The sequence below is a fragment of the Cucurbita maxima genome, unplaced genomic scaffold (assembly GCF_002738345.1).
Source record: "Cucurbita maxima cultivar Rimu unplaced genomic scaffold, Cmax_1.0 Cma_Scf00019, whole genome shotgun sequence".
In the NCBI taxonomy this organism is placed as follows: domain Eukaryota; kingdom Viridiplantae; phylum Streptophyta; class Magnoliopsida; order Cucurbitales; family Cucurbitaceae; genus Cucurbita; species Cucurbita maxima.
The window spans coordinates 3,505,242-3,528,171 of record NW_019272035.1 but is presented as its reverse complement, the minus strand read 5'-3'; the positions used below and the strand labels follow the sequence as shown (position 1 = coordinate 3,528,171).

Here is a 22,930-nt window from a genome sequence, read left to right as displayed (position 1 = left end):
TAGGGAAAAGCCCGTGGAAACCCAGTAGGAATTGGATGCGGCGAGAGCGTACAAGTCGGCTGGCTGCTTACCGAGTGCTTTTTTACTCGGCGCATTTTAGATTTCTTTTTCAGGTCTTCGCTAACTGTCGCTCGAGGTGGGGGGAGCGTTTGAGAGCCGCATTTCCACCTGAGGGCCGTTTATGAGTGTCGATCCGGTCTGTGTACCTTGGGTCTTTTATATTTTGTTTGAAATAGTATCGCGAACCCTTTCTCCGTTTGCAACAATCCTTGACAACACATGTTTGTATTGCTTTTCGATTTGTTTTAGCTGTGGTGTTGTTTGATTTTAAATTGCATTATTCTAATGTTCAAGTTTATTTTCCTTTCTTTCCGTCATTTTCGTCACTTTTTGAGATTTGGAGCCTCGAAAATCGCGTAACGAAAGACCCAACGACTCTTCGTCTAGCGAAAACAGTCTGTTGGACCAATCAACCTAGACCCCTCATACTTAGCTTAGTTCATAAATTTCTTGGCTAAATCAAAAAGCATATAACATGCTCGTAATCACTCCACCCCAGTCCTCGTTGATTCGTGCAAGTATTTCTTCAATAAAAGTCCAGACAATTAATTACATGTTCAGGTGTGTGTTCGAGGTTATCGAGCTCTTAAACTCTCTCGTACAGGCCTAAAAAGAATCGAGATTGTAGAACGAAACTAAATAGAAATAATAAACATAAAGGAAATTCAAGTATGGCGTCGCCCAGACTTGAACTGGAGACCTTCAGTGTGTTAGACTGACGTGATAACCAACTACACCACGACACCATTTGAAGCACTCCGAGAAGGTCAGATAACCACAGAGGCAAGCCCGAAGTTCCTAGAGCCTAGGGAAAATCCCGTGGAAACCCAGTAGGAATTGGATGCGGCGAGAGCGTACAAGTCGGCTGGCTGCTTACCGAGTGCTTTTTTACTCGGCGCATTTTAGATTTCTTTTTCAGGTCTTCGCTAACTGTCGCTCGAGGTGGGGGGAGCGTTTGAGAGCCGCATTTCCACCTGAGGGCCGTTTATGAGTGTCGATCCGGTTTGTGTACCTTGGGTCTTTAAATTTTGTTTGAAATAGTATCGCGAACCCTTTCTCCGTTTGCAACAAACCTTGACAACACATGTTTGTATTGCTTTTCGATTTGTTTTAGCTGTGGTGTTGTTTGATTTTAAATTGCATTATTCCAATGTTCAAGTTTATTTTCCTTTCTTTCCGTCATTTTCGTCACTTTTTGAGATTTGGAGCCTCGAAAATCGCGTAACGAAAGACCCAACGACTCTTCGTCTAGCGAAAACAGTCTGTTGGACCAATCAACCTAGACCCCTCATACTAAGCTTAGTTCATAAATTTCTTGGCTAAATCAAAAAGCATATAACATGCTCGTAATCACTCCACCCCAGTCCTCGTTGATTCGTGCAAGTATTTCTTCAATAAAAGTCCAGACAATTAATTACATGTTCAGGTGTGTGTTCGAGGTTATCGAGCTCTTAAACTCTCTCGTACAGGCCTAAAAAGAATCGAGATTGTAGAACGAAACTAAATAGAAATAATAAACATAAAGGAAATTCAAGTATGGCGTCGCCCAGACTTGAACTGGAGACCTTCAGTGTGTTAGACTGACGTGATAACCAACTACACCACGACANCATTTGAAGCACTCCGAGAAGGTCAGATAACCACAGAGGCAAGCCCGAACTTCCTAGAGCCTAGGGAAAAGCCCGTGGAAACCCAGTAGGAATTGGATGCGGCGAGAGCCTACAAGTCGGCTGGCTGCTTACCGAGTGCTTTTTTACTCGGCGCATTTTAGATTTCTTTTTCAGGTCTTCGCTAACTGTCGCTCGAGGTGGGGGGAGCGTTTGAGAGCCGCATTTCCACCTGAGGGCCGTTTATGAGTGTCGATCCGGTCTGTGTACCTTTGGGTCTTTAAATTTTGTTTGAAATAGTATCGCGAACCCTTTCTCCGTTTGCAACAAACCTTGACAACACATGTTTGTATTGCTTTTCGATTTGTTTTAGCTGTGGTGTTGTTTGATTTTAAATTGGATTATTCTAATGTTCAAGTTTATTTTCCTTTCTTTCCGTCATTTTCGTCACTTTTTGAGATTTGGAGCCTCGAAAATCGCGTAACGAAAGACCCAACGACTCTTCGTCTAGCGAAAACAGTCTGTTGGACCAATCAACCTAGACCCCTCATACTAAGCTTAGTTCATAAATTTCTTGGCTAAATCAAAAAGCATATAACATGCTCGTAATCACTCCATCCCAGTCCTTGTTGATTCGTGCAAGTATTTCTTCAATAAAAGTCCAGACAATTAATTACATGTTCAGGTGTGTGTTCGAGGTTATCGAGCTCTTAAACTCTCTCGTACAGGCCTAAAAAGAATCGAGATTGTAGAACGAAACTAAATAGAAATAATAAACATAAAGGAAATTCAAGTATGGCGTCGCCCAGACTTGAACTGGAGACTTTCAGTGTGTTAGACTGACGTGATAATCAACTACACCACGACACCATTTGAAGCACTTTGAGAAGGTCAGATAACCACAGAGGCAAGCCCGAACTTCCTAGAGCCTAGGGAAAAGCCCGTGGAAACCCAGTAGGAATTGGATGCGGCGAGAGCCTACAAGTCGGCTGGCTGCTTACCGAGTGCTTTTTTACTCGGCGCATTTTAGATTTCTTTTTCAGGTCTTCGCTAACTGTCGCTCGAGGTGGGGGGAGCGTTTGAGAGCCGCATTTCCACCTGAGGGCCGTTTATGAGTGTCGATCCGGTCTGTGTACCTTGGGTCTTTTATATTTTGTTTGAAATAGTATCGCGAACCCTTTCTCCGTTTGCAACAAACCTTGACAACACATGTTTGTATTGCTTTTCGATTTGTTTTAGCTGTGGTGTTGTTTGATTTTAAATTGCATTATTCCAATGTTCAAGTTTATTTTCCTTTCTTTCCGTCATTTTCGTCACTTTTTGAGATTTGGAGCCTCGAAAATCGCGTAACGAAAGACCCAACGACTCTTCGTCTAGCGAAAACAGTTTGTTGGACCAATCAACCTAGACCCCTCATACTAAGCTTAGTTCATAAATTTCTTGGCTAAATCAAAAAGCATATAACATGCTCGTAATCACTCCATCCCAGTCCTCGTTGATTCGTGCAAGTATTTCTTCAATAAAAGTCCAGACAATTAATTACATGTTCAGGTGTGTGTTCGAGGTTATCGAGCTCTTAAACTCTCTCGTACAGGCCTAAAAAGAATCGAGATTGTAGAACGAAACTAAATAGAAATAATAAACATAAAGGAAATTCAAGTATGGCGTCGCCCAGACTTGAACTGGAGACTTTCAGTGTGTTAGACTGACGTGATAACCAACTACACCACGACACCATTTGAAGCACTTTGAGAAGGTCAGATAACCACAGAGGCAAGCCCGAAGTTCCTAGAGCCTAGGGAAAAGCCCGTGGAAACCCAGTTGGAATTGGATGCGGCGAGAGCCTACAAGTCGGCTGGCTGCTTACCGAGTGCTTTTTTACTCGGCGCATTTTAGATTTCTTTTTCGTGTCTTCGCTAACTGTCGCTCGAGGTGGGGGGAGCGTTTGAGAGCCGCATTTCCACCTGAGGGCCGTTTATGAGTGTCGATCCGGTCTGTGTACCTTGGGTCTTTTATATTTTGTTTGAAATAGTATCGCGAACCCTTTCTCCGTTTGCAACAAACCTTGACAACACATGTTTGTATTGCTTTTCGATTTTTTTTAGCTGTGGTGTTGTTTGATTTTAAATTGCATTATTCTAATGTTCAAGTTTATTTTCCTTTCTTTCCGTCATTTTCGTCACTTTTTGAGATTTGGAGCCTCGAAAATCGCGTAACGAAAGACCCAACGACTCTTCGTCTAGCGAAAACAGTCTGTTGGACCAATCAACCTAGACCCCTCATACTTAGCTTAGTTCATAAATTTCTTGGCTAAATCAAAAAGCATATAACATGCTCGTAATCACTCCACCCCAGTCCTCGTTGATTCGTGCAAGTATTTCTTCAATAAAAGTCCAGACAATTAATTACATGCTCAGGTGTGTGTTCGAGGTTATCGAGCTCTTAAACTCTCTCGTACAGGCCTAAAAAGAATCGAGATTGTAGAACGAAACTAAATAGAAATAATAAACATAAAGGAAATTCAAGTATGGCGTCGCCCAGACTTGAACTGGAGACCTTCAGTGTGTTAGACTGACGTGATAACCAACTACACCACGACACCATTTGAAGCACTCCGAGAAGGTCAGATAACCACAGAGGCAAGCCCGAAGTTCCTAGAGCCTAGGGAAAAGCCCGTGGAAACCCAGTAGGAATTGGATGCGGCGAGAGCCTACAAGTCGGCTGGCTGCTTACCGAGTGCTTTTTTACTCGGCGCATTTTAGATTTCTTTTTCAGGTCTTCGCTAACTGTCGCTCGAGGTGGGGGGAGCGTTTGAGAGCCGCATTTCCACCTGAGGGCCGTTTATGAGTGTCGATCCGGTCTGTGTACCTTGGGTCTTTAAATTTTGTTTGAAATAGTATCGCGAACCCTTTCTCCGTTTGCAACAAACCTTGACAACACATGTTTGTATTGCTTTTCGATTTGTTTTAGCTGTGGTGTTGTTTGATTTTAAATTGCATTATTCTAATGTTCAAGTTTATTTTCCTTTCTTTCCGTCATTTTCGTCACTTTTTGAGATTTGGAGCCTCGAAAATCGCGTAACGAAAGACCCAACGACTCTTCGTCTAGCGAAAACAGTCTGTTGGACCAATCAACCTAGACCCCTCATACTAAGCTTAGTTCATAAATTTCTTGGCTAAATCAAAAAGCATATAACATGCTCGTAATCACTCCACCCCAGTCCTCGTTGATTCGTGCAAGTATTTCTTCAATAAAAGTCCAGACAATTAATTACATGCTCAGGTGTGTGTTCGAGGTTATCGAGCTCTTAAACTCTCTCGTACTGGCCTAAAAAGAATCGATATTGTAGAACGAAACTAAATAAAAATAATAAACATACAGGCCTAAAAAGAATTTATTTTAAATTGCATTTTTTCTAATGTTCAATTTTATTTTCCTTTCTTTCCTTCATTTTCATTACGGTTTGAGATTTGGAGCCTCGAAAGTCGCGTAACGAAAGACCCAACGACTCTTCGTCTAGCGAAAGCAGCCTTTGAACCAATCAACCTAGACCCCTCATACTAAGCCTAGTTCACATTATGACCATAGAGATGAAAAAGAATGTACCATGTATACTAATGAATTATTAGTTTCAAATGAAAATGACCAAGAAAGCTTGATAGACGACGATATTTTATAGTCTACTATAGATATTAAGAGTGCTAGTGTTGAGAGAAACTTTCGTCACTATGAAGTATGTAAATATTAAATGAAAGTATTAAATTAAAGTATAGTTAGAATACACAGTATTATTACCATAGAGATGAAAAGTAATGTACCAATGTATACTAATGAATAAGAAGTTTCAAATGAAAATGACCAAGAAAGCTTGATAGAGGACAATATTTTATAGTCTACTATAGATATTAAGAGTGGTAGTGTCGAGAGAAAATTTCATCACTATGAAGTATGTAAAAATTAAATTAAAGTATTGGAATGAAAAAAATATATATATTACTAATAGGACATTATAATGGGAGAAGAAATATAGAAGATTGAAATAAAGGTTGAGTTAAGTATTTAATTTTTCCAACCTTGGTGTCTATATAATTATTGATTTCAATGAAGCGCCTTAGTCACAAACTTACTAATATGAACTATTTTGCTCATGAAATTTTAGGAGAAGACTCAATATGCCATGATAAGGTTATGTATGAAATTTGGTAACCATTAGATTATGATAAAGGGGCTAAACCAACCGTAGACATAAAATGACCAAAATTTCCCTATAATTATGTACTACTTATTTATGACTGAGAATATGTTTGATTAATCCACTCCAACTAAATGGTGTGAAATTATCTTATTTATAATCAAATAAATTACAAAGATATGGAAATAATAATAAATAGAAAGATAACTCTGGTAATAAGGCAAATATTAGATATTCAAGAATGAAAGTGTGAATTGTGTAAGTCAAGACTCAACATTAATTATCCTGATTGAACAAGGTAAAGGTAAAAGAGACAAAAAGAAAGGAAAGAAAGATCAGCTCCATCACCTGACTGAACAAGCAAGGTCAAGCTCCGTAACCCTATTCCATTGGTCTCAGTCTGTAGGTCTGTGTTTGTTCCTGAACCTTCACCCACGCATCCTTTATGGTCGCTTCTTCTTCTTTACTCCTGAAACTGAAAGGAAAGACAAAACAAATTCAATCAAGATCAGCTACCTACCTTCTTGAACTAAAGCAAGCACTAAGTTTAAGTCAGTTCTTTCACTCCTTTCCCGGAACCGTCACTTTCTTTACCTTTCTTTACAGTTCAATCAGGGTTCAGACTCAAGAAGAATTAGACTGAACTACTGAACCAGCCTGTCTGTCTCGTTGCTGCGCTCCTTAGCTGCTTTTCAAGACTCAACCAACAATCAGGGAGACTCCTGATTCATTAGACTTCTCCTACGGATTCCTTTGGACAAGAAAATCCTGCTGACGTCATTGAACAGTAAACTCTTCTCCTCTTCGTCTTCGCTCCTGAACTACTGATACTGAATGAACCTCTCTCTATTCTCCTATGGATTCTTATTCTTTCTCCGGAACTGTAAGTAAAGACTGAGGATGGATGCATTCTCCTTTCCTACTTCACCTTTACCTCTAAACTATCATTAGGTCAAGCTCCTTCTCCTATGTTCTTTCTTTTGTTCGCTACTAATCAACTGAAACCAGATTTAACTGTTCTTGATCCCTTGAACTTGGGTTTCTTTCACTCTCTCTGTAACATAGGTAGGCTGGCTTGGCTGACTGGCTTCTCTCCGATTCCTGATTGAACTAAGCGAAATAGTTCTTATTCTTTCTCCTTCCCCTTTATTATTTTATTACTTGAGCTCTTGAATGAAACCCTGATTTCTGGATTTCACGCTTGAACTGCTCATGAGCCTGCCCCCGAACCTATATGACCTGTGAGCTACTGAACTTATCCCTTCTCTTTCACTCTGGAACTCGACTGTAAACAATGACTCCTCTTCGTTTAGAGCCATTTTTTAGTAGAGGTAATTACATTGGAAGGAAAGAAGAGATAGATATTTGCCTTGTAATAAAATATCAAATATAATATATATGGTAAACTATAATTTATTACTAAATATTCTTAACACCTCACCACAAGCTAAGCGTCGGATTTAAACGAACGTGAAGCTTGAATTTGAAAAATTTAAAGAGGTTGAGAAACACTTTTCGTGAAGATATCAACAACCTGGTTCAGAGGAGGTGTAGAGAAACACTTTCTTGGCCATCGAAAATTGCAGAGGGATCGCAGCTCAACGATGATGCTACCTTGGCTTCGGCGAGAATATGTCTAACCCATGAAGAGGGATTGTCGCTTAGCGACGATGCTGCCTTGTCTCTGGTGAGAATATGTCTAACCCCAAGAAGTAGAAGGGGAAACCTAGAGCAAGGGACAAAGACAATGTTGAAGCCGGAAGAGTCGCCACATTGGGCGAAAGAGCCAATTTTGGCAGGAAGGGCGACGACAACTTGGCTAGCGAAGAGGCCAGTGCAGCACCCAGATTCCGAAGGTAAATCTCTGCAAAAAGTTGATGGGCTTGTCGAGATTCCATATATTTCTGAAGAGAACACTGATGAGGATCCTGAGATTAGGGTTTCTGTGAAGGATGAAGGGTTGATTGGGAAGAAAATGAGAGAGACTATATTGGCCAAGGGGAAAACCGATTGGGTTGGAAAAGGTGAGGTTGTATGTACAGAGTATGACGAAAGATGATTTGGAGGTCAATAGGGTAGAGCCGAAGAGTAATCAATCGGCTCCGTCTGCGGCAGCCATGAAGACTGCCCCTGCAGTGTCAAAGCCAGCAGGGGCGGTGAAGAAGAAGATTAAAGGATTCAAAAGCCATTGAAAAGAAAGGATCGGGGTTGTTAAACCGAGAGGGCTCTAATACCATAAGAATGTTTGATTTATCCACCATACCTAAATGGTGTGAAAGTTATCTTATTTATAATCAAATAAATTACAAGGATATGGAAATAATAATAAATGGAAACAACAATAAATAGAAAAATAACTCTAGTAATAAGGAAAATATTAAATATTTGCCTTATAATAAAATATCAAATATAATATATATGGTAAACTATAATTTATTACTAAATATTCTTAACAATGACCAAGGTGGCTTCTAAATGACATGAAATTTGATGAGGAGTTGTATGTCATGGTTCAAAGGAATTATACAAAGTTATAAAGTCATTGGAATATGCTGAGGAAACCAAGAATTGGGGTGTTAAATGACCAACATGCCCCTTTAAGAATTCTAAAATACTTTCAAGATTCTAAAGGACCTGAAGTGTTAAGAAAATTTTTATGGGAGACATTTAGGAAGGTATGGGTAAGTATGTGAGACCTCATGAGGAGATTAGAACATGTTTGAGTTATGAATTCTAAGGAAAAGGACGAAACTACCCCTAAAGACATTTTATAAGAAAATAAGGTTTATTATGAATACCAAATGACAAGATGTGAAAAAACTGATTTGTAAGTATCTTGAGTTTCATTACATATAATATCAGTCTTAGAGGAGAGTTCTGTTAAGTCTCTCCTTAATGTTACAAAGAAATTAGAGGAAAGAACGCTCCTATTGGGGATGTTTATGCACTACGATTGTAGGAGAAAATGTATAAGCGAAGTTATCAATTGTTTGATGCTTTAGTAAAGAAAGGTTTGGAGTGTGTGACTTGAAGGATAAAGTAATACATAAAGATAAATGAAATGAAATGTAACCCCGTTAGAATTATGTCTGATACATAGACTGAAAAATGAGAAATGACATGTTAAGCATGAAAGATGATAGCGGGGTTATATTCATTAATGATAAAAGTAGAAATATTGGAGACCTCGTGTATTATGTGTGCTCATGCATTTGAGGGGATACCCCTATTCCATCACGAGGGTATGGACGCGTACATCCAATGGCAGGACGACGATCGTTATGTTTTGCATAGCGCTGTCGTGACAGTTACTAGTTTCATCGGCTGGTCTAGAATCAGCTACGAATCCGGACCGTATTGAAAAGGTTCCTGAGACACAGCATGGAGTTCTAACGGGTGTCTGGCCTAAGGAGCTCCCAGCGATGTGCGAACTGACTGGTGAGCCCATACTCGCCCGTATAGGCTGTGTGTAGAGTATATGGTACACGTCCAAATTACCCGTTAGGATAGTACCGTAGGTAAATAGATTGAAAAGATAGATCTCGTCATTGCATTCGCATGTTCTTGCATTTAACCCCAATAGTGGGGTCACTTACTGAGTATTTCTTTAAATACTCATGCCATGTGCTACTATATTTTTCAGGTTAAGGCAAGGCATTCATGTACGGCTGGCGACGACATCGCAACTCGATACCATGACACATGCATAGGATAGTGGTATTTATTTTTTTAGACTTAAGCTAGAATAGGATATTTTAAACTTAAACGTTTATTTATTTTATTTCGGGTCTTTTGTTGTGTCATTTTTTTAAAGATGTTTACTAAACACTTAAGTCCATGGATATGTTTTAAGATAAAGGTTATGTTAGGGAATTTAAATGAAGTCTTCCGCATTCAATGTTTATGGTACGTATACCGTAGCAACCTTAAATTAAGTAAAATTTTGGATCGTTATAATTTATATATGCTTGTTATAGTATTATTTTCATACAAACCATTTAATACCCATTAACATTTTCCAGATATTCTATTTTCGTTTAATACCCTTCAACATTTTCGAGATAATTTCAATTATATTCCTAATCTTCCCTCTCTCTCTTATTGGGTTTGCCATTCTTTTAATTATATTCTCAATCTTCTCTTTGTTTATTTCCTTTTTAACCGTTAGTTTTAGCTATTTTTTAATCAATTTTTTTTTTTTATTTAAGAATATAACTTTAATCCCTAATTCAAAACTAACTAACCAAATTAATAAATTAATATATTAAATAAAACAAAAGAAAAACTACTGACCTCTTCAAATGTAATATCTCTTTCTAACCAAACTAAATCTAAACCTTTTTGTTTTTTGGTTGAGGAATTTTGATACAATGCTTGAGTGTTCCTTTTTATTTTTATTTGTTACAATTTTTATAATAGCAAATGGCCATTTAATTGATTTTTTTTTTTTTTATTATGACTATTTATGACTAAATAAAACTAAATAATTGGATAAAAGAAAAAAGAGATGTGAGAGATATAAATCTTCACCATCTACTAATCGGAGGCATTTATGTTTTCTAATATTTTTGCATTTTTGTTCCATTTTGACTGAACTGTGAGTAAGGTGGGTTGAGGAGAGATTATTAGGAAAGGTACATATATATTTATTTATTTTAATATAATAATTTTTTTATTTTTTATTTTTTATTTTGGCTATTAAAACAAAACCCTTATAAAATTCAATCAGATAAGGCTAGAATTAGATTATTTTACGTTAAAAAATAAGTAAGATTTATAATGTTGTTCTAAAGAGTCACTCCACAATCAAACTTGATCAAGACTTAATTGAATAGCTCAGATGCAATCTATGAATTGTGTGAAACTTAAAATGGCAAACATGATTCTCGGATTTATAAGGCGAAAGTCTCAACTTTACAGATAAATTTTATTTATCAAAGATCTCACTTTTACATAATAATTTGTTGGTAATTTTGTTCGAATATATATATTTTAACCAATAAACAAACAAATATCAAGTAATGGTTTTATTGTCAATCATATTTCCAACCTTAAAAACTTGAATAAGAACACTAAAATCCATTATTCATGTTAGGGTAATCTTTGATCATTGATGTTGTAGGGAGTCATTTGCAAATATTGAAATTTGTTGAAAGAGAATTTTTTTATTATTCTTTTGAAAAAAATTATTATTTAAAATCTTTATGTTTCAATATAATCTTTAATAAAAAAAAATTATAAGAAAAATCCTAATAAATTAATTCGGTAATTATTTTGACCCATCATTAATCTTTTAACCCAATAGAACCCACACAGATGCCAAATCACTTCATCTCATTAATCATCTACTACCAATTTAGGTTAGGTTATATATTTAAGTAATACAAATTAAAAAACAAATATGAAAGAATGGTTTTATTGGTAAGAATGTTTGATTAATCCACCACACCTAAAAAATGATGTGAAAGTTATCTTATTTATAATCAAATAAATTACAGAATATGGAAATAACAATAAATGGAAAGATACGTATAGTAATAAGACAAATATTAAATATTTACCTTATAATAAAATATCAAATATAATATATATGATAAACTATAATTTATTACTAAATATTCTTGACAATTGGAAATTATATATCACTATCAATCACAAACCAAACTCACAAATTTATAAAGCAACCATTAAAATCAAAGGTTCCTTCACCCTTCTGACTATACATTGATTATACATTCATACGCATATGGTTAGGACCTATTTATTTTCTATTGGTATCTATGGATTGATCACGAGCCGAAATATGGTTAGGGCCCTTATGTGTCTTGAGTTTATATTGAATGCAGTTAATATGAATTTCGTAACATTTTCTGATTTTTTTGATGGTCGCCAATTAAAAGGGAATATTTTCTCAATTTTTGTTAAAGCTATTGCAGCCGCTAAAGCAGCTATTGGCCCAGCTATTGTTTCGTCAATTTATCGTAACAGAAAATCAACTTGTATCAATCAATCGAATTTGTTGAATAAGTAGTATTTATTTATCGGATAAATTCTGATATTCATCAAGTCAAATTATCGGTATGATACGTAATCCATGATCATGTTTGCGAAAACGTAAAAAATCAAAGTATCTTGGTCCTATTGCATGAGTTAATCTGAAAGTAGATTGATTATAAAAATTCTGATCAATTATTGACTCATCTGGTATCTAAATATATAATTCATTTACAAATTTATTCGATCGAAAATTTATGGTCTTAAAAAAGAATTCTAGATCCAATGTCACATCCATGATAGTAGGTAGTAATTTTGGGATGGAAAAAACAAATAATACTAGTCTAAATGGAAACTAATTACTGAAATAAAGGAATGAGAGGGAAAACGGGCATTGCACAACAAATGAGCAAGCCTAAAAATCTATATATTTTCTTTTCTTTTTTCTTTTTGCTACCCGTGGGAGGCTATCTATCTTTTCTTTTTTGTTTTTCAGAGGGTTATGTCCTATCTTTCTTTTAAGTTCTCTTGCCTTGAGATTATCTAGTAGTACTTTGGCTGTTATGTAAATGACATTTTCTTTTAATAGTGTTTGTGAATCAACTCATAGAAGGTCCAATTGATCATCCCATTAAGTATACCCGAGCTTTCAAAATGTTGGCTCGCTTGAATTCTCTTTGCACCCTTCCTTCCCTCGTAATGAGGGCTGCAAGTGGGCCGTCTTTCTACTCAAAGCGTCTGCGACCAGTTTTGCTTTTCCAGGGTGGTACTGATATCTGCATCGTAGTCCTTTACTAATTCTAGCCACCTTTTCTGCCTCATATTTGACTCTATCTAGGTGAAGAAATATTTAAAACTCTTGTGGTCAGTAAAAATTTGAGTTTTCTCTCCATATAGGTAGTGTCGCCAAATTTTTAGCGCGAACACTACAACAGCCAACTCCAGGCCGTGGGTAAGGTAATTCTTCTCGTATTCTTTTAGTTGACAGGACGCGTATGCAACGACCTTATCGTGTTGCATTAACACACATCCTAGTCCCGTCTTGGACGCGTCACTATAGACTACGTACCCTTATGAGCTCTTGAGTACTGTGAGTACTAGGACGGTTACCAATCTCTCTTTTAAGTTTTAGAAGCTTGCCTCAAAGGCATCATTCCATGTAAATTATAGCCCTTGTCTCGTTAATCGTGTCAAAGGTGAGACTAACCTAGCGAAGCTTTGCACGAACCTTCGATAGTATCCCAAGAAACTCCATACTGTTGTTACCGTAGTTGGGCATTCCCACTTTGTGACCGCTTCGACCTTAGTGGGATCTACGAATACTTCGTCTTTTGACACCACGTGTCCTAGGAAAGAGACTTGTAGTAATCAAATTAGCACATTGAGAACTTGGTACAACTTGTTGAAATAAACTTAAAATGCCAAAGGTAGTTAAATTGTTAGGAAAGCCAGGTGAAAGAAAAGGCCTAGAGTTTTTTAAGGAATGATGGAGGGTTTATGGGGGTTTATCTCACTCTATTATTCCGTGTTACAAAAAGTATAAATACGTAATCCTTTTCCTATAAAGTCAGAGCAAAAACAAAGAGCAATAGAAAACGTTTTTGATAAAATTAGTGTTCTGTCTCTTTGTTTCTCCCCTCTCGACATCTCCTTCACAAAATGTGAGTAGTATTTTAACAAATTGGTATTAGAGCCTTCTATCGTAAGTGTGTGTGAGATTTACTTCACAGATTAGTGAGTCTTATTTTAACAAATTGGTATCAGAGCTGATGGTGAATATGATGGGTCAAATGATGCTATTGCGATTAACGAAGATGAACTACAAGAATTAGAGCATCTAAATGAAACCTCTTCTCGGTTCTCAAGACACATGGAAAAAGGATAGCATGGGTTATACGGCGACACAAAACAAGGCATTAAATGAATTGCGATTAAAGGATAAGGCAGCATTATACATCCTGTTCTCACCGTTGACGAGCCAGGCTTTGAGAAGATTGTCAGGGCAACAAATTCAAAAGAAGCGTGGGACACTTTAGAAAAGGTGTTCAAAGAAACCGACCGAGTCAAGCAAGTGCATCTCCAAACTCTTCGTGGCGAGTTGGAGAGCATAAAGATGAAGGAGTCAGAAAAGGTATTTGACTACATTACGCGCGTACAGACTGTGGTAAACCAACTTAATCAAAAGGGTGAAATGTTACCCGAGACGCGGGTTCTGGAGAAGATCTTGAGGTCACTAACCAACAACTTCGAGAATGTTGTATGTGGAATAGAAGAGTCAAAAGACCTAGCGATGTTCACGGTCAATGAGCTCACCGGTTCTCTCGAGGCACACGAGCAACATAAGAAAAAAAAGGATGAAACACTCGATCAAGCACTTCAAACCAAGGCATTTATCAAAGATGAAAAGGTACTCTACTCTCAAAATGTTTAAAGTAGAGGTTGTGGTCGTGGAAGTCACGGAAACGATCGAGGTGGTCAAGGCAGCAGAAATGAAGAACATTATAAGGAGAAGAGACAGTTAAGCCAAGCAAATTGGCATGGAAGAGGACACAGTCAAGGATATCATTCTAACATTAGTGCTATAATAAAGGTAAAAAATATGGTCACTATGTGAATGATTGTAACTCCAACAAATGTTACAATTGTGGCAGAGTGGAGCATTTTGCAAGAGATTGTCGAGCAACGAAAAGGGTGGAAGAAACGATCAACCGAGCTTTTGATGACACAACAAACAAAGACATTCTCTTGATGGCCCAAATGAAGAGCTGAAAACAAAAGAACACAATGGCACGAAAGACGATGACAGTAGTCATGAGACGGTAGAAACTGTTGAAAATGAGATGATACGCAGCGGATTTGGCAGAATCGCAGTATCGGAGATGAGAAAATCGAAGAAGGATGAACAACCGGATAACAGAGAGCTTGAGCTTGAAGAGAGAGAGCTCCAACGGTGGGAAAGGGAATTTGAAGAAGAAAGAAGAAAGAGGATGAGAATGGAAGAGATGTAGAATTAAAAGCTCGCTCTAAAACCAACTTGTTTAGATAACTCTCATGAGGCTATGAAATAGGTGTTATGAAATAGGTGTCGAGAGGGGAGAGACAAGGAGACAGAATTCTCAAAAGCCTTTTTCTATTACACTATACTTTCATTTGGGCTCTTTATCTTTTTGCTCATTTTTGGTCTCGTATTACATTGAGAAATAAGTTTTCCTAACGCTAAAATTGTCCATAACTAACGAGTTTTCTCACTCATAAAACACTGCTTCCCAAAAATAGGTGTTGGTTTTGACTAAATTTTAAATCCCAAAAGTAGTTACTCATTTTTTTTTTTTTTTTTTTTTTTTTTTTTTTTTTTTTTTTTTTTTTTTTTTTTTTTTTTTTTTTTTTGTTATTGAAGTTTATGCTCAACAAAACTCCCCCATAAACTTAAATGTTCTATTCAATGATTCCACCTGGGTCGTTTTCATTTTCTCGAGCTCAATCGTGGTTTCTTCAATTTTCTCTCTTTTTCCTCGAGCAGCAAAATAAGGTTGTCATTCTCTGATGAGACTTCATTTGGATCTTCTCGAGAACAGCCCATCTGAGACACCAACTCTTCATTTTTCCCGTTCTCACCCACGCTTGACTCAGACATTATGGCTTCGTTCAGTTTACTCAATTCCATTCGCAAGTCCACGGTGACATTTACAGCTAGCATTTCTGCATCCTCTAGTTCGACTTTATCACGAGTGAGTGTCTCAATCGTATATTGTAAATTCACTACCTTCTGTTGAACTTGATTCAGGTTTACATCGAGTGAGTCTCTCTGTTGAGTCAGCATTTCTATATCTTTCTCCTCCCTCACTAGCTCGTCCACTAGACCCTCAATCTCCATGAACAAGCCTTTCTCTTTCTCCACACCTTCAACTTTCTTCGTAAGATCGAAGATTATCTTCTCATTCTTTTCCTTCTCCTATTTTAGATAGAAGGAACTCTTATTCAACTCAGTCATTTCTTTCTCTAACCTTTCAACTTTTGTTTCCAACTCTTTCTTTTCTTCTTCAATTTTCATCCTCTTTCTTCTTTCTTTCTCGAATTTCCTTTCCGGCCATTGGAGCTCTCTCTCTTCGACCTCAGGCTCTCTATTATCCGGTTGTTCATCTTTATTCGATTTTCTCATCTCCGCTATCAGGATTTCGCCACACCCGTTGTGCATCACCTCATTTCTAATAGTTTCTACCACCTCAAGACTACCGCCATCATCTTTCGCGCCGCTATCTCCTTTTGTGTTCGGCTCTTCGTTTTGGGCCATCAAAAGAATACCTCCACTTGTTGCACCATCCAAGGCCAGGTTGATGGTTTCTTCCACCTTTTTTACTCAACAATCTTTTGCATAGTGACCCATTTTGCCACAATTGTAACATCTTCGGAGTTACAATTATTTGCATAGTGGTCATATTTCTAACATTTATAGCACTAGATGTTGAAATTGTATCCTTGACCGCGCCCTTGATTGCATCCTCTTCCACGCCAATTTTCTTGGCTCGACAGTCTCTTCTCCTGGTATATGTTTTTTTGTAAGTGTTGCCTTGACCACCTCGACCATTCCCGCGGCTTCCACGATCTCTACCTCGAAAATTTTATGAATAGAGTACTTTTCCATCCTTTATTGATGCCTTTGTCTGAAGCACTTGATCGAGTGGCTCCTCCTTCTTTTTCTTTCGTTGCTCGTGTGCCTCGAGAGAACCAGCAAGCTCATCGACTATGAACTTCGCTAGGTTCTTCGACTCTTCTATGGCACATACGACATTCTTGAAGTTGTCTGTTAACGACCTCAAGATTTTCTCCACAACCCGCGTCTCGGGTAACATTTCTCCGTTTTGATTTAGCTGATTCTCCACGATCTGTACACGTGTAATATAGTCAGATACATTTTCTGACTCCTTCATCTTCATGTTCTCTAACTCGCCACGCAGCGTCTGGAGACGCACCTGCTTGACTCGGTCGGTTCCTTTGAACACGTTTTCTAGAGTGTCACACGCTTCTTTCGAAGTAGTTGCCCTTGCAATCGTCTAAAAGCCCGACTCGTCAACAGCCCGGAACAACATGTATAGTGTTGCCTTATCCTTTGATCGTAATTCCTTTACGCCTTGTTTTGCGCTGCCGTATAACCTGTGGTATCCTTCGGTTCATCGAAACCTTCTTCGACCACTTCCCATGCGTCTAGCGAACCGAGAAGAGCTTTCATTTGGAGGCTCCAATTCTTGTAGTTCTTCTTCGTCAATTCTGGTAGCGGCATTTGTCCCATCATGTTCGCCATCGGCTCTAATACCAATTTATTGAAATTAAAAACCTGGCTTTGATACCAATTTGTTGAATTAAAAGCTCGCTCTGAAACCAACTCATTTAGATAACTCTCACGAGGCTGTGAAAGAGGTGTCGAGAGGGGAGAGAATTCTCAAAGTCTTTTTTCTATTATACTTTACTTTAACTCTTGCTCTTTTCTCTTTTTTGACTCTGCTATTACACCTATTTATAAGTTTTACTAAGGGTAAAATTGGTCATAACTATCCAGGTTTTCTCACCCATAAACCACTGCTTTCTTAAAATACATATTGCTCCTCACTAAATTTTAAAACCTAAAATTAATAACTACTCCTTTTCTTTTTTCTCTCTCATTTAAGTTTATTCCCAACAAGAGAAAATAAAGGAAGAAAAGATGGAATGGAGAGAAAGGATGGCAAAAATGCAAATTGAACATGAGAAATAGATGGTGCAAATGCAAGCTGCAATGCCTTCAAAATCCCTCCAAAATCCCAAAACAATGACGAAGAAGAAGCCCATGCGATCAGCGAACGAGCCAATAAAACTATTACATCGTGAGGAGGAGAATAGAGATTCAGAGCTACAACCCAAAATTGTCGTGGATAAATCTGTAGAGAAGTCTCAATTGCTGACGTTAAAATCTCTGAACGAGCGCCTTTCGAAGGAGAAAGTAGATATTGAAAAAGAAAATGAATTTTAGAAATGGAGATTGAAAGATTAGAGAAGGAAGTGACTGAGCGGGAGTGAGAGTTCTTTCTACCTCAAAGAGGAGAAGGAAGAGAATGGGAAGGTAATCTTTGAGCTCGTGAAGAAAATTGAAGAAGGTGTGGAGAGAGAGAATGAGTTATTAATAGAGATTAATGGTCAAAGGGAAGAGTTAGTGAGGGAGGAGAAAGATATAGAGATATTAACTCAACAGAGAGACTCACTCGACGTGAAGCTGAATCAAGTCCAACAGGAGACAGTGAATTTACGACACACGATTGAGATAATCACTCGTGATAAAGCCGAAATGAAGGAGGAAAAAATGGAAGTGAAAAATGTCATTGTGGACTTGCGAAGAGAATTGAGTAAACTAAAAGAAGCTATGATGTCTGAGTCGAGGTGGCTAAGAACGAGAGAAATGGGGAGTTGGTGTCTCAAATGGGCTGTTCTCGAGAAGCTCCAAATGAAGTCTCGTTAGAGAAGGACAGACATAGTTTGCTGCTCGAGGACAAGGAGAGGAAATTGAAGAAACTATGACTAAGCTCGAAAAAATGAAAACAACGCACGTGGAATCGTTGAATATAGCATTTAAGCTTATGGTGGAGTTTTGTTGAAATAAACTTGTTGGGTTTTATGTCCTAAAACTCATAGTTTTGTAAACAAAGACATTCTATTTTCAATAAAGTTATTATTTATGTTTATTCGGTAAAGAATGTTATCGAATAAAGTGAACTTTACGATCATTAATCTAAATTCAATAAACTAAGAATACTCTGGCTTTAGTATGATTACTTGAACTATATGTAGAGACATAAAAGTGGATCAAGTTCAAGTATATAGTCAAAATGATCTATAATAAGGATAAGGCTGAGTACCTTATTCTGGGGACACTATGGATGCGACCCACTTTTGTATATGATATAAATAATGTGATCACTAAATTGTACATGTGGAGACATGTGAGTGGGGGCGTCCTATGCAATGAGTATTGCATAAGATCGGACCATGAAGAAAGTCACTCTCTCTTTATAATGTCATTCACTGTTGAGACTGATTTTCTTTTCATTCGATGACCTAGGTAACTTGATCTTAATCTTGAGCTAACCATGAACTCCTGTTCATTCAAAATTATCCTTAGATTTGCCTGGGTGACAGTGGCTCGAGTTCGCGGACTCAATAGGCCTCCCATTTCAGGGGTAAAACTGGGTGAATAGTTGGGGACGTCGGGTGCAAGATGAAATTCGCTCTTGTCCACTTTTAGGGATAGAAGAGAGGTAGTTCCGTTAAGTACTAACTTCAGGTCTTGAACAAGGGGCCCCACCCACTCATTGGCCTGAGAGGGATTTGGTTTACTGGTTGAACCACAAACCAATTGTTCATAAGAGGATCAGTGGGACATAAGGAACAAGAAGTAACTTCAGGGGTAAAAAGGCTAATTGACCCAGCTCTAGTTACGAACAACCTGTGAAGAGCTACGAACAACCTGTGAAGGATCGACTTACTAATCATGATTATATCAAATGGACAGAAATATATCTATAATGAGGGGAGTGCAACTACTAGGATATAGTGGAGTGTTCTAGTAGTTAACGAATGTTAGTTAACAAGGTTAATGAGTTTAACCAGTTAATCTTGAATCGTTGGAGCCCATGATCTATAGGTTCATTAGATCCCTTTGCTAGCTCATATCGGACTAAACCATAGAACAGTGTGACGAGTGAGTTCGAATTCAAATTATGGAATATGCGCTACATATATACGATATATTTAACTGCATTTTTGTTTTATTTACGAATTAAACAAAAAGAGAGAGAATTTGAGATATTTAAATAAGATTTAAATATCTTAATCAATTATGTGTCGGAATTGATTGAGATTGGCATTTGAATTAATATTAAATATTAATTAAATAGTTTAATTAATCATTTAATGTTACTTTAATTTGAAATTAATTATTCAAATTAATTGTTGAATTAAAATGAAGAAAGTCAAAATGTTTACTTCATTTAATGAAAAAAAATCCATGTTAGTGGAATTTTGAGGTGTCAAAAATTGGTTTAACCAAACTTGCATGATTGCCAAATAAACCCCACAAGTTTGAGTGGAATTTTGAGTGTCAAAATTTGGTTAACTCAAACATGCATGCTTGCTGCATAATCCCAAACATTTGGGTAGAATTTTGAGTGTCAAAATTTGGTGATTTCAAATTTGCATGAACATGCAAACATGACTCTTTAAATAGAGTGATCATGGTACATGGAAGGTCTTCTTCCTTGAAAAAGAGCTTGAGAAAATTCTCACAAACTCTCTTCATATATACTAAATCTCTCCCAAGTTTAGTCACTCACCGGATTCCACAATTCCATTCTAAGGTCGGAGAATAGTGGAGAAGATACTAGTGGTGGTTCGAAACCGATTCGTGAGGAAAAAGGAATTTGAACTACAAAAGGTTAGTATTCAAATTTATTAAGTTTTAATACTTATGAACATGCTAGTTATTTACTATAATTGATGTTCTAAAATTGCGTAACATCCAAATTGCTTCAGCATGTGTTATATTAACACCATCAAAACTTAAATGGACAAATGCAGTTAATTTGTTAGGAAGTTAATTTGAAAAAGCAGGCCAAAGAAAAGGCCCACACCTTTTTTTTTTTAGTAAATGATGGAAGGGTTTATGGGGGTTTATGGGCGTTTCTCTCACCCTATTATTAGTGTTAGAAAAGGTATAAATACCTAATCATTTCCCTCTAAAGTCAAAGCAGAAACAGAGAGCAAACAAATATAGACCAATAGAAAAGATTTTTGATAAAATAAGTGTTCTTTGTCTCCTTTCTCTCCCGACATTTTCTTCACAAATATGCAAGTAGTATTTTAACAAATTGGTATCAGAGCGTTCTATCGTAAGTGTGTGTGAGATTTATTTCACAGATTAGTGAGTTTTATTTTAACACAACTTGTTCTCTCTTAGGGTGGCTCGGTCTTTTAAGAGGTTTTCCTGGTGTTCCAAGTCTGTTTCGAGTACACTAGTATGTCATCAATGAACATGATCACAAAAGTGTCTAGACAGTCCTTGAACACTCGGTTCTTTAACTCCATTAACATAGGTGGGGCATTGGTGAGGCCAAATGACATCACTACGAACTTGTAGTGATCGTACCTTGTCTTAAATGTTGTCTTTGGTACATCTTTTCTTTACTCTTTATTTAATGGTAACCTGACTGCAGATCTATCTTAGAAAATACTGTTGTCTCTCTTAATTGATCGAATAAGTCTTCTATTTTAGGTAGAGGATATTTATTCTTTACGGTTCTCTTGTTTAGCTCTCTGTAATCGATGCACATACACATTGATCCATCTTTCTTCTTAGCAAACAACACTGGTGCATTCCAAGGGGATACGCTAGGTCGAATGAACCCTTTATCCAGTAAGTCTTGTAATTGCGCCTTGAGTTCCTTCAACTCTGTTGGCGCCATACGATAGGGGTGCTTTGGAAATAGACCCATTTCCTTGCTTGGGTTGGATGACGAAGTCAACCTCTCGGAAAGGGGGTATTATAGGTTGGTCGTCTAGAAATACATCCGAGAACTCGTTTACTATTGGCATGTTTTCTAGGGTCTTTTCTTTTCCTCTTACGTCTACGACACATGTTAATATAGCGCATCTGCCTTGTTGGACTAACCTCTTTGCTTTCATCATTGAGACTACCTTGGGGTAATCCCAATACTTGTGCCTTTAAATTTAAAGGTAGGTCCCACCAGTGGTGAAAATTTTACTTCCTTTTTTTTTATGACAGTCTATACTAGCACGTTTTTCATCTAGTCAATCCATGCCTAGTATGATGTCGAAGTCCATCATGTTTACTACCATTAGGTCAACTCTTAGAGTTTGGTTCCCTATGATTTCTTGGCCATTCTTTACTCTATCCCTAGCTACTAAGTCTACCTCCAAAAGGGTGCTTAAAGACATTTCATGCAATAAGGGTTCTAATTCAAACCCTGTCTCTAATCTTTCTTAAGATGGGCTCTCTTCAGCCTCACCTCGTTCTCTACCTATAATAGGAGATCGTCCCCTTGTCTTTCTCTTTCGAGTGGTCTAGGCAGCATGGTTCTAGAAACCAAGATAACATCTCTTAAGTCTAAGGTTTATTACTATGCATATATATTATTAAAATACATATACTAAAGTCGCATCATATTGCAAACAAAATCACTCAACATGCGATAAATCACATCATACTATATAATAAATACATGAAATATCACAAAAATTTCAGTAATATCCACGGAAAAATGCATATGAGTTCCAAAACATTTCTCTTTTCTTATCTTATGCAAGGCGTACCTGATGGTGACGGGGCATCAATGTTAGGACCGTGGAACGTGTCAAGCCTACATTGTAGGCTAGTCTACAAAATCTAAAACCTAGAGCTCTAATACTAACTATAACAATCCTAAATTTTCACATACTCAGAGTTGCTACTAACGTCTCGTTCTCATCTCTAATGCAAAAATATAACTCTTACATGAACACCATTTATAACATAAACTTCAAAAAATGCTTTAAACAACCTAGTCTAACTTAAGACTAGGAATTTAAATATGAGTCTACCCTATACACGTGCCACTATTTCTCTCTGCTCGCGATGTCGCCATCTTCCATACAAGTGTGCCTTGCCTTTACCTGAAAAATGATGTGGCACACGCGTGAGTATTTCAAAGAATACTCAGTAAGTGACCCCACTATAAGGGCCATGCAAATGCAAACACATGCAATCATGATTTAGAAACCTATCTCTAACATCATAGGAGTAGCTTCCAGTCTCGGATAAATTGGATGTGTAGTACTTCTCTACACACGACTCACACGTGCGAGTGTGAATCTCCAAGGCACTTGTGCACCCCCTGGACCCTCTAGTCAAGCTAATCTGTAGCGACGTCCAGAGGTGAGCGGAAACCCATAGTGTCATGCGCCTCATGAACATCACCATCATCATACGGTGCGTATCCGCACTCATCATCATGCGGTGCATATTCGCACTCATCATCATACTGTGTGCTTTCGCACT

At 37.5% G+C, this 22,930-nt stretch overlaps 5 non-coding genes across 5 annotated transcripts; all 5 read right to left on the bottom strand.

Moving 5' to 3' along the window:
• Positions 1–732: 732 nt before the first annotated feature.
• On the bottom strand, positions 733–806 carry TRNAV-AAC. Its single transcript has one exon. It is a non-coding gene; the product is annotated as a tRNA-Val (tRNA).
• A 791-nt stretch (positions 807–1,597) lies between these two features.
• Positions 1,598–1,671, bottom strand: TRNAV-AAC. The gene has a single exon. It is a non-coding gene; the product is annotated as a tRNA-Val (tRNA).
• Positions 1,672–2,463: 792 nt separating this feature from the next.
• TRNAV-AAC lies at positions 2,464–2,537 on the bottom strand. The gene has a single exon. It is a non-coding gene; the product is annotated as a tRNA-Val (tRNA).
• A 792-nt stretch (positions 2,538–3,329) lies between these two features.
• Positions 3,330–3,403, bottom strand: TRNAV-AAC. The gene has a single exon. It is a non-coding gene; the product is annotated as a tRNA-Val (tRNA).
• Positions 3,404–4,195: 792 nt separating this feature from the next.
• TRNAV-AAC lies at positions 4,196–4,269 on the bottom strand. Its single transcript has one exon. It is a non-coding gene; the product is annotated as a tRNA-Val (tRNA).
• Between the last annotated feature and the right edge of the window lie 18,661 nt (positions 4,270–22,930).